Source organism: Cyprinus carpio, chromosome B24 (genome assembly GCF_018340385.1).
Source record: "Cyprinus carpio isolate SPL01 chromosome B24, ASM1834038v1, whole genome shotgun sequence".
In the NCBI taxonomy this organism is placed as follows: Eukaryota; Metazoa; Chordata; class Actinopteri; order Cypriniformes; family Cyprinidae; genus Cyprinus; species Cyprinus carpio.
Genome location: NC_056620.1, coordinates 21,774,570 through 21,785,701, shown reverse-complemented (window position 1 = coordinate 21,785,701; position 11,132 = coordinate 21,774,570). Strand labels below are relative to the sequence as shown.

Below are 11,132 nucleotides of genomic sequence, written 5' to 3'. Positions count from 1 at the left end.
CGTGTAGTGTACTTAAAATCCTTAAAATAATATTTTTTTTAATTATGAAAATCTTATGCATGTACACGCAATGTTAATGAAGTTAAAGGTCACTTACGTGTACTTTAACGAGAGTATCCTTTCATTAACAGTTTTTTAAACATAAAGTTTTACTTTAAGTACCTGTACATCATATATTTTTAATATTGTGTCATGTTTTAAAAGAATTACATTTATTTTAATGCGGTTGAATAACATACTGAAGCCACAAAGTACCTGATTAGTTGATGATTAATTCACTGATATGATCGTTACTAATTGCAACTTCATAATTACAATACATATGAACTAATTCATTACATACAAGCTTCAATTACATTAAAATATATTTTCGTTTACCATAAATGACTGTCAGTACATTTGGCAGTACACATCCATATTTCAAACACAATATGTTATGAAATTACATATAAAGATGCACTTATATCCTATTTAAGTGGGTCAAAAAAACACTTAAGTTCAACTAACTGTAATACATTTTCATAATTTGCAAATTACATGCAATTAAGTATTATTTTAATGAGTATGCTAAAGTGTGCTTTATTTGTCACAATGGTGTTTATCTGTGTAGTTTCCTTTTTAAGTAACACAAGTAAAATGTTGGCCGTTGGCATGAGGCCAAATGAGGAAAGCAGCAGTAGAAAGTAGCTTGTCAGGTGGAGTGTTTTCTTTTTTAAGAGCATCTGTACCTGTTAGTGCTGTTTGCCAAGTGCAGCATCACTAATACTGTTGCTCTTAAAACGGCAGAATGTAATTCATCCTGCAGTATATCAAAACCAAAAGATGGAAACATCCGGCTCGGGGAAACGCAAATGTGCAGGAGGCTCAAAAGCTTGTGAAACACTGCAGCAGAGCGGCCGTCTGTTTGCCATGAAGCCTCTTGAAGGATTGTGGAACAAATGAGCAAACAAAACCAGATGCCCCAGAATAAATGTCACCCGACATATTAAGATGGGTTCATGGGGTAACAGCCGAAAAGTAGGGCAACAGCTGCCCGAGGCTGGTGCAACAAGCAGAAACTGGGCCGGACTGACAACTTTGGACATCTATTGGCATTCTGAGTAGTGCACTGCATTTATAGTCCATGATATGAAGCATGCAGATGCCGCTTCTCTTACAGTACATTGTTGCTCATGTTTAACTGTCTCTTTTGCAGAACCAGCGGCGACAATGGCAGACCCTACCTACAGGGCCCTCCTGAGGATATCAACAAAATCAGCTTCGGATGGTTAAGAAAAAACGTTATTCCAAAGCCCAGTAGCTGCCTTTCTGTCTGCGCTCCCTACACTGGCAGCATCTCAGCTGAGACGCAAACCTCAAAGTTGACTGATTTGGAACAACACTGCTGCAAAAAAAATAGCGATCTAGACTCGATTCACAGGTTTGCATAATTCTCTGGATATCCAGATAACAAATTATTACTACTAATTAATTACAAATTATACAAATACGGTAAGTTTAGGTAAACACTTTATTTAAGGTTTCTTTGTTCCACATGTTCATGTACTTACTATTATGAAGAAACAAAGTCATTGCCATGCATAATTACATGCAAGTAACCCTAAGCCAAACCGTTTAGTAATGTGCATGTAGTGAATTAATATTACACAGTACTTAAAAGGCAAAATTCCACTGTAAACACAGGACTACCTTAAAATAAAGTGTAACCTAAGTTTATATAGATAATGGAGAGATGCACAGATACTAGATTTTTCCGTAACCGATGATTCAAATTAATATCTGCCCAATACCGCGACTGATAGTTTAGTTTTTCCTAAAGAAAAAAAAAAATCTCTCCCAACTAATGCTGTCATTATATAGAAAAACAGTCTCATGGGTACATAATCTGAGATGATGAAATGAAACAACACAACTGAACATAAATTTTCCAAAAAAATTTGCAAGATGGCTTACTAGGCATGTGAAAAAGCCAGTTCATATTCAGTAATAGTTAGTGCTTAACACTGCAACTGACCACTGCAAGAGGAAAAACTCGTGATTAAACCTAGAGCTGGATAATGAACACGTACTTTGCATAAAGTTAACACTGGTAGTTGAACTCAATTAAGTCGTTAGAATGCAATTAACTCACAAGACAACGACTTGTCTTCTGCAGATCTGATTTAAAACTGAAATTAACATTGATGAATTTTACAATATGAAACAAGTTCTTTTGTTTCATTTATTTCTGTCGATAGCTTGCTTTGAACCAATCTTTTATTTGTACAAAGCAACTGTCTGACAACAAATCAACTCGAAAGTGGAACCCAAATAAAAATGATATACATGAGTTTCATAGAAAAGATAAAACAAAATAATCCCTCTGTTCTCGTCTCTTAGCCCGGAAATTACATGAAGGACCAGAACATAGGACACCGGAGTGCGTACCAGGCTTGTCAAAGACATCATGGCATGCATGAAGTAGCCCCGGGCTCATGTGGAGGACAGTAGAGACAGTACGAACCCATCAATGTCGTACCGGATGAGTAGCAACAGTGGAAAGAGCTATCACTGAGAACTCGTGAGTAGTCAAAAACATATCGTCAGCCTACATTAAACAACATGGCATTGTGTCAAAGGATGGCTTTTTATCATTTGAGTAGCTCCGCCTACAGTTCAATCTCATTGGTCCAAAAACATCCTGCTCCACATAGCATTTTCAGAAAGCATGTTTCTTCCACTGAATTTTTTTTTTTATCTCACAATTCTGACTTTATAGCTTGCAATTGCAACTTTATACAAGAAAAAAAGTCAGAATTGCAAGATGTAAAGTCGGAATTGCGAAAAAAATTACACAATTAGCTTAATTTTTTTAATTGTTAAAAAACAGTGTTGGAAATGGGTTTCCATAAAGCATCCATTGAAAGTTGCATAATATTTAAGCAAACTTATTTTATCTTATTTTTGGAATTTATGTGAGTATTATCTTTGTCTTTTTGTGTGAAATAATTTGCACAATATTATAGGTAAAAAAGACCAAAAACACTTATCTATTTATCTAAATTTTCGATTCAGGTAACATCTTTCAGACTAGTGGGAAAACATCCAAAAATTACACAAGTCTTGATTGAATTGTTTAACACAGATTTATTAGTTTTACAACTATATATATATATTATATATATATATATATTATATATAATATATATATATATATATTTATATATATATATATATATATATATATATATATATATATATATATATATATATAATTTTTACTGGAGGAGTTTGCACACTTTGATTGATTTGGTAAATCATTTTATTCCTGAAAGCATAGATAGTAAAAAAGAACGTTTTTTTTTTTTTTTCTAGTTTTTTGACAGCATTTTCAGATTTATGTTAAAAAGACAAAAATGCAATATTCCCTTTCCGTAAAATATTTTACTCTCGTATGTCATTAAAATGAAACAAGATTTTTTTTGTCTTTTTCTGGCTTTTTCTCTGAATATTTAATTAGACACATGCCTCACTGCGAGATCATTTGCTTTAATCTGAAGGTTCCTGTTATCATCTACCCGCTTATTTTTCTCATGTGACTTTATGCAAAGTTGCTCTTTAACATGCAACTAAAATTTGCTGGCACTCAAGTTCAATTGCAAGTTGCGCTCAGTTTAATTGTAATTGAATAGTATTTGGTGTTGTTTCTCTCAGGGCTCTGTATGGGGTCTCTCGTGCGGGCCTGGACAGGTGCTTTTTCTCATCCACCGAGCGTCTGTCTGCCCTTCACACATCAGTCTCCAGTCTCTGGTTTCTGAAGAGGGAGAACGCATTCGCTCGTGGCAGAAGGAGACGTTCCCGCGGAAAATGTTCTGACGGGGATTCAGAGAAGTCACATGATCTTGCGACGGCTTTCTCACGAGCTCAGAAGCCCTGGGAGAAACGATTAAGAAGGTGATAGCAAAGCCGTATTCTGATGGCGCTTTTAATTGCTGGTTAATATTTGGGTAATCCAAAAAAAGCTGAACTGTTCTCACTGCTGTTGGTTCAAAATCTCACGCAACATATTCAGGCAAGGTAAAACCATGGTCAGTTCTGAGATTTTGCGTAGCATGTCTTCTCTCAGACTAATCTAAAAGAAAAAGAAAACATCCAAAATACACATTTAAGGTACAGTGAACAATTTGTGAGAAACGCTGTTGAAAGTGGATTCAGACTGAGAACCAAAAAACACACTTCTAGCCAATCAACATTAGGGGCGTGTCCACAGATCATGATGGGGGAGGTGCACTGTTGTTTATAGCATGTTTGTGAATTTGGGGGGCGGAGCTATCAAGATGGGTGTGGATTCCTTATAGGTGGAGTGTGTTTGTTTTGTTTTTTCACAAATATCAAGAAATCACTTACTGCACCTTTAGTTTTTTTTATATTATTATTATTTACATTATCTGTCTGCCATCTGTAGATTTCAATTTACAATGCTATATTTAAAAGATGCTTTCTTAATTTTTTTTTCCAGCCAGAAATCTTAAAAGTATCTATAGTTTCACTTGTTACATTTGATTTACATTTGATTTAACATTTATTCCTAAAAGCATGTGACAAATATTTTTTTTTCTGGCCTATTGACAGTTATTTTTCTGATTTAATATATTATATATATATATATATATATATATATATATATATATATATATATATATATATATATATATATAGATATATAATATTAGAATAAAAAATACATTGGAAGCTTCACTGAGAAATGTAGAGAAAGAAGATGAAACGGCATCTCCAGTGCATAACATCAGTAGCATATCTAAGAGCTGAATGGAATATGAAAAGCATTACATGAGTCTACTAATAAATCTCTGTTGTCCCATTAGCTGGAAAAGGCTCGTGCGGCATATCATAAGTCAATGTCAGAAAGAGCAGAGCGCTCAGGAAAAAGAGAGTCAAGCCAAACACAAAACGCCAAGTTGAGCGAGAGCAAACTGTCCAAGAGATCCAGCAGGCCAGAGAGAAAGCCACACAGGAGCGCAGCAAGGTCACGTCAGCGATCGGACGCCACAAACATATACCACTTACTGCTGTGAATTACTGAATGTGCGTGTTTTTGCAGGCACGTGATCGGTTATGAGAAGGTTCTAGAGGATGTCACTGGCTTCGCACCGCGATACATGGAGGAAATGGAGTCTGTATTCGACCAATCACAGGAGGAGGAGAGGAAGAGGATCAGCTTTCTGAAGCAGGCCTTCCTGTCCATTCACAGACACCTCGACATTACCAACAATGAGAGGTTTAAAACACAAACAAGCATATTATTTTAGCTGCCTTATAAAGGTCACACGGACCAGTAAATCGATGACACTTTATTATCTGACGTTAAAACATTCAGCACATTTCAAAGGAAAACAAACAAAGTATTTGTTAGCGTTGTTGGTTTCAGCTATTTCAGTTGCAGTAGATGATTTGTGTACAGGGTTATAGTTAATAGTTAAAACTGCAACCAAAAAAAAAAAAGAATTAAATAAATGTTATTTTATTATTTTATTAACTAGTCAATTATAAATAAAAACTTCTGCCATTGAATTTCTTTCTTTTTCTTATTTAATTATTATTTTTTAAGTTTAACTTGAAGTACTAAAAAACCTAAAACTAATAAATAACAATGAATACAAACATAAACATAAAAAAACAAAAATGACAACAAAAAAGTACTAAATTTACATTTTAATTGAAAATATAAATGTAAATAATAAAATTGTTTTATCTAATTCAAAATATTACTAAAAACTAATAATATCAATGATAATGAAATTACACAGGATACTATACAAAACATTTTGTAGAAAAAAATTATTTTAGACCTGAGAATCAATTATTTATATTTGACATTTCAAAATATTCAAAATATACCAAAACAAGTAATATTTCAGTGATGATAAATTAAAGCATTCATGATTACTGGTTAAGTGTCTTTTTTGTTGTTGTTGTTGTTTTGTAGTCAAAATATCTTAGAGCTGAGAATCTAATTATTTTTGATATTTGACATTACAGTTGTATAAATTGGTGTGTTTTCCATAAACGCTGCAGGATATATTGACAGACAGAATTTTCCAAATGCATAAGTTAATAATATAAAACACTGATTGTCTCACATAGTGCATCAAGCATGGACTTCATCCACAGCCTTTTCCATTTTAGTCTCCTTTATAAAGGCAAACAGCGACATGCAAAGATGGGCAAGTTTGTTGGAAAAACAATTTAAGGAAACCAAAGTTTGTAGTATTATAGTACTGAAAAAAGTTCATTATCTGCAGTGATGTTTTCCTGTCATGTGTTTTATGTGTATTGTGTGTGGTTTCAGTATTTAAAAACAGTGTACAGTGAACTGCATCACCCACTCATGTCCATCAGTGAGCCCGATGATCTCCGCTGGTGGAAGAACAAACCATGGGCCGGGCATGCCGACAGACTGGCCTAAACTAGAGGTGTGTGTCATCACATGCATTCAGATATTATCAGCAGAACTATCCTTATTACATCCATCCTGATTTATTTTGTGCCCCCCATGAACAGTTGTAATTTAGTGTTGCATGACTCTCTGAGCTTTAAATGAATTACACATTTTAAAATGTATATATATTAAATATATTTTCTTACTGCTATTTATTGCCTTTGCATTTTAATCTTGTAATCTGGTCTCTCTCTCTCTGTGTGTGTGTGTGTGTGTGCGTGCGTGCGTGGCGTGTGTGTGTGTGTGGTGTGTTTGTTGCAGGACTGGCAACCCACCCGCCGATTAAAAAGCAAAAAAAAACCAGGAAAGAAACCAAAAGTACACAGAGGAACTGAGGAGAAAGCGTAAGACCATCAAACATACACAAATATGTAGTAGTGTCTATATGTGTATATTCAACCCCACAATTTTCAACTATGAAGACTAAGAGACACCTACTGTATAGGAAGCATTTGTATTTTGGAAATTACTTTTTTAACTTTAAGTGTTTTTTTGAACTCCATTTATTTGGCTTCCATAACGTGTCTTCTTCCAGACTAGTGGAAAGAAAACATCCAATATATATAAATATAAAAAACAAGTGTTGATTTTATTAGACTTTTTCTATTTGCACTTATAGATTCCAATTAAAATACATACTGTATATTTAAATGCCTTTTCATAAAAGGTGTCAGAAAATCTCAACTTCAACAAATGTTAGTTTTATTCCTCTTTTTATTCTGAGTTTTGTTCATTCCATGGTTTATATAAAATGTTATTATCATTTAATTATTTCTGGCTGTTGAGAGTAATTTCCCAAGTTATATGAGTGATAAAAACAAATTTCCTGAATCCCTCTGTAAAAACAAAAAAAGCAAAAAAAATAAATAAAGCAAAGCAAAAAAAAATAAATAAAAATAAATAATAAATAATAATAAAAAAAAAAAAAAAAAAAAAAAAACAAATTTTAAAACCTGGCTTAATCCCATGTTCAGATTCTTGTTCTGAAAATGCATGTAAGTTTGGTGCATATTTAATTAGATAATGCCTGTTGTCCATATTTAAACATTACATTTCAGAAAACTTGTAATACCATTTAATTGTCTTAATGTATGTGATTAATCAACTGGCAAAAGTGTACACATTAGTTAAAATGTCTGTCCTATTCACCCTGTAATGTTCTGCCTTTGAACTGAGAAATTTTGCACACAAAGTGCTCTATTAAAATGTCAAAGGTAGTATTAATTAAATCAAGTAATTAGAAAAGAATTAGAATGAATCAGATTAAGAACTGAAATGTGTAAGTATTGAGCGGCGAGTCTCTTTGGGTTTGGTCTCGGCTGAGCTGATTGAGGCTGGATGAGGACTGACTGTGCTACAGTCACAGAGGTGAAGTGTGTCATTTGACAAAATGTGTCTATGGCGTTCAGTCATGTAGACCTTCCATTTCCCTCTGACGAATGACCCTGGAGGTGATTTCATCTGGACTAGTCAGTTTGATCAGCCTTGAAGAGATGTTTTTTGCACAAAATGCATTAAAAATGCAAAATTTGTTTTCTGTCATGATGTCGGGATGGCTGCACTGAATTAAACATGAGGTCATGTGATAACAATGTAGTGTACTACTGTTTAAAATGCTTGTTGCATAATGAATACATATTTTAAAAATAGTAGGCAATATTCAGTGCATGTTGGCACAGTATGCAGTCTGTGAATATTGCATTTTTTTTTATATATTTTTAATTTCTCTTTGATATTTAACAAAACACTTTACAATAAGCTCTCATTGGTTATGGTAATAAAGTTGTTACAGTGTGTATTAATCTTTGTTAACATTATATCAAAATGTAGTCCATGTGATCTCAGGTCCATTAAAAAATATTACATATACAACTTTGTATAATATTTAATATTAAGATTTACCCACCCCTAATTTTTCATGCAAATAAATAAATAAATAAAATAAGTTAAGTCAACTAAGTAAATAAATACAAAATAAAAAGGAAAAAAGCAGTGTGTATATATATATACACATACATATTTTTATTGTTTATTTTATAAAAATTTTTTTATATATAAAAATACAAGTATTATAATCATTTTTATTGTTTATTGTGTGTGTGTGTATATATATATATATAGCACATAATAAAATGATTAAAACAAACTAAAATTATAATGGAAAAAAAGAGCATTCAAAATATTAATAAATACTAATATTATATAAATACTACTAAAATACAGCCTGTTTTTGGATGCAAGATTTGTCTCTCATGTGTCTGGCGCAGGGTCTGATCGGAGGAGTGCGTGTTCGAGAGCGCTGTACAAACTACACCTGAGAGGAGACTGATGAACTCTCGTTCAAAGCAGGTGATCATGAGCTTCTGCTGTTAAACTGTATATCTGTGTGCAGAGCTGTGGAGGTAACAGATGCAGTCTGTCTCACAGGGGAAGAGTTCCTCAAGGTGGAGGAAGAGGACGATCAGGGCTGGTGCTGGGGCGTGAAGGAGGGCGGAGTCGAGGGATTTTATCCTGCCAATTACGTGCTGCCTGTCAAATGATGTCATGAATCTGAGGCACAACAATTTCTATTCACATTTATGGAAAACATACAGTGGCCATAAAAAAATGAAATAAATGTGAATGTCATCGCATTAGAAATCGCTAAGAGCTAACTTTTTCACGTTTCTTTGACTTTTTTCAACAATATCTGTTGTTTTATCATTTAAAACCAGAATTTTTTTTTCTTTTTCTTAAAAAGTGTGTTCGAGTTTCATTTTAAGTGACACTTAGTTTGATATTTCATCTAAATGCAAGACATTCAGCTGTTTAAAGTGTCCAAATACTTTCGGTCCACCACATATCTTTTAGTAAAAACAGCTACAACTGGTGTTTCTACCGACCAAAAATGAAAATAAAACATTAACGCTCTTTCACAAATCAAAGACTTACCTCTTCATTTAATAGTAGGCCTATGGGATGTCATTCATTTTAAATAACACATTTTTTTTTCCTCCTATGCTTTTGGGAAAACTTCCAAGAAAGCCAGTGACTAGCAAATGATTCAAGCAGAGTCAAGAAATGCATCCTTTGTAATTTATATATGCTTAATGAGGGGTTGTTAGGAAAACCAGTAGGAGCTTGTTAGAAAGATTACGGGGCAAACTGGAGAAACAGCCTCCATTAAATCATCCGATCGCAAATCCATATTATTGATTTCACCTGGACTGAATGAATCTATAAATAACCTTTTCTGTGCACTGACCACTTGATCATCAGGCTCTGAAATACACAACACTGCAACACATCCAGGACCGAAGCGGCAAGGGAGGAAATTTTAACAGGTATCCAGATAAACAACAAGGAACCGGTGTGTAACTATGGCAACCAGTCATTAATCCAGGAATGACAGGGACCTCTCTGGTGGTGGATCTCTCAATCTGTTTTAAAAAATGCTGTTTTCCAGTCAAGAGATAAGACACAGAGCTTGTCTGTTTTTGCCTGTATGCATAATTTATTTTTTATTTTTTTTAATTGTGCATTTGAAATATTATAAATGCAGCTCAGTTACACTACTCATTTAAAGGCTTGTGGGTCATTACAATTGTTTTTTTTTTTTTTGTTATAATATATATTTGAATAAAAAAGTGTCTTAGTGTCTTAAACAGTAATATTCTGAAAATATATTACACTTCAAAATAACTTTGGTATTTGAATATATTTTAAAATTCAATTTATTCCTGGGATGCAAAACTGAATTTTTAATTACTAATTTCTCCGCGGGTCGTTGCTAGTGTCACATGATCCTTCAGAAAAACATTCCACGAAGTCCTGTAATGTCTTTACTCTCCACTTTTAGTCAAAAAATTGTAATGCATCCTTTGCTGAAATAAAGCATTGATTTCATCCAAAATAATTTTGAATATTCAAAAATCTTTTAAATTTTTAGTGTTTCAGGAATGTTCCACTCACTCTTCATGAAGATGCTAATTTACTTACTTTTTTACTTGTGTATAAATAAATTATTACTCTACCTAAGCCTAACTTGATAAAAAATCCACAATTCTCGTAGCATCATTCTGTTTTACTACAGACTGCTTTTAATTCGCAAATGTTATTCTGTAGCCATGCATAAAGTCTGAAGCCATTTTGTAAGTTAATGAGGCCCGTCCAATAACTGGATAATATTTTTGTCTGGCCTCACGTACTTGTTATTCGGGGTCTGATCTATGTTTTCTGGGGCCTTATATTAAAGTTAATACTGACTGGTAATGGTAAAGCTATTAAACAGTTTTCATCTGGATGAGCATTAGCATCTAGCCTAAAATCACATCTGATGCATAACTGTTACGTAAAATTTTCTTTAGAACTATTTGAAGCATCGATATGAACTTTTAACTTTCGACATACTATGATTTAAGAATAGCCTACATTCTAATCTTTGCATTTTGGACATGAAGTCCTGAAACTCTGGGACGTACCCTTATGAAAATTAACCATGGTTTTATTATAGTAAAATGTTTTTAACCGCATTGATTACCATTTGTATACCAAGGTTTTTACTACAAACCATGCTTAAACTATGGTTAGTGTAGCCACGACAGCAAAGACCATAGTAATTTTTGGTTGTTTATAGTAACCATGTTTTTTTTTT

The 11,132-nt window shown here is 33.3% G+C and overlaps 1 pseudogene; it reads left to right on the top strand.

Moving 5' to 3' along the window:
* Window positions 1-990: 990 nt before the first annotated feature.
* Window positions 991-9,143, top strand: LOC122142271 (annotated as a pseudogene).
* Window positions 9,144-11,132: the final 1,989 nt, after the last annotated feature.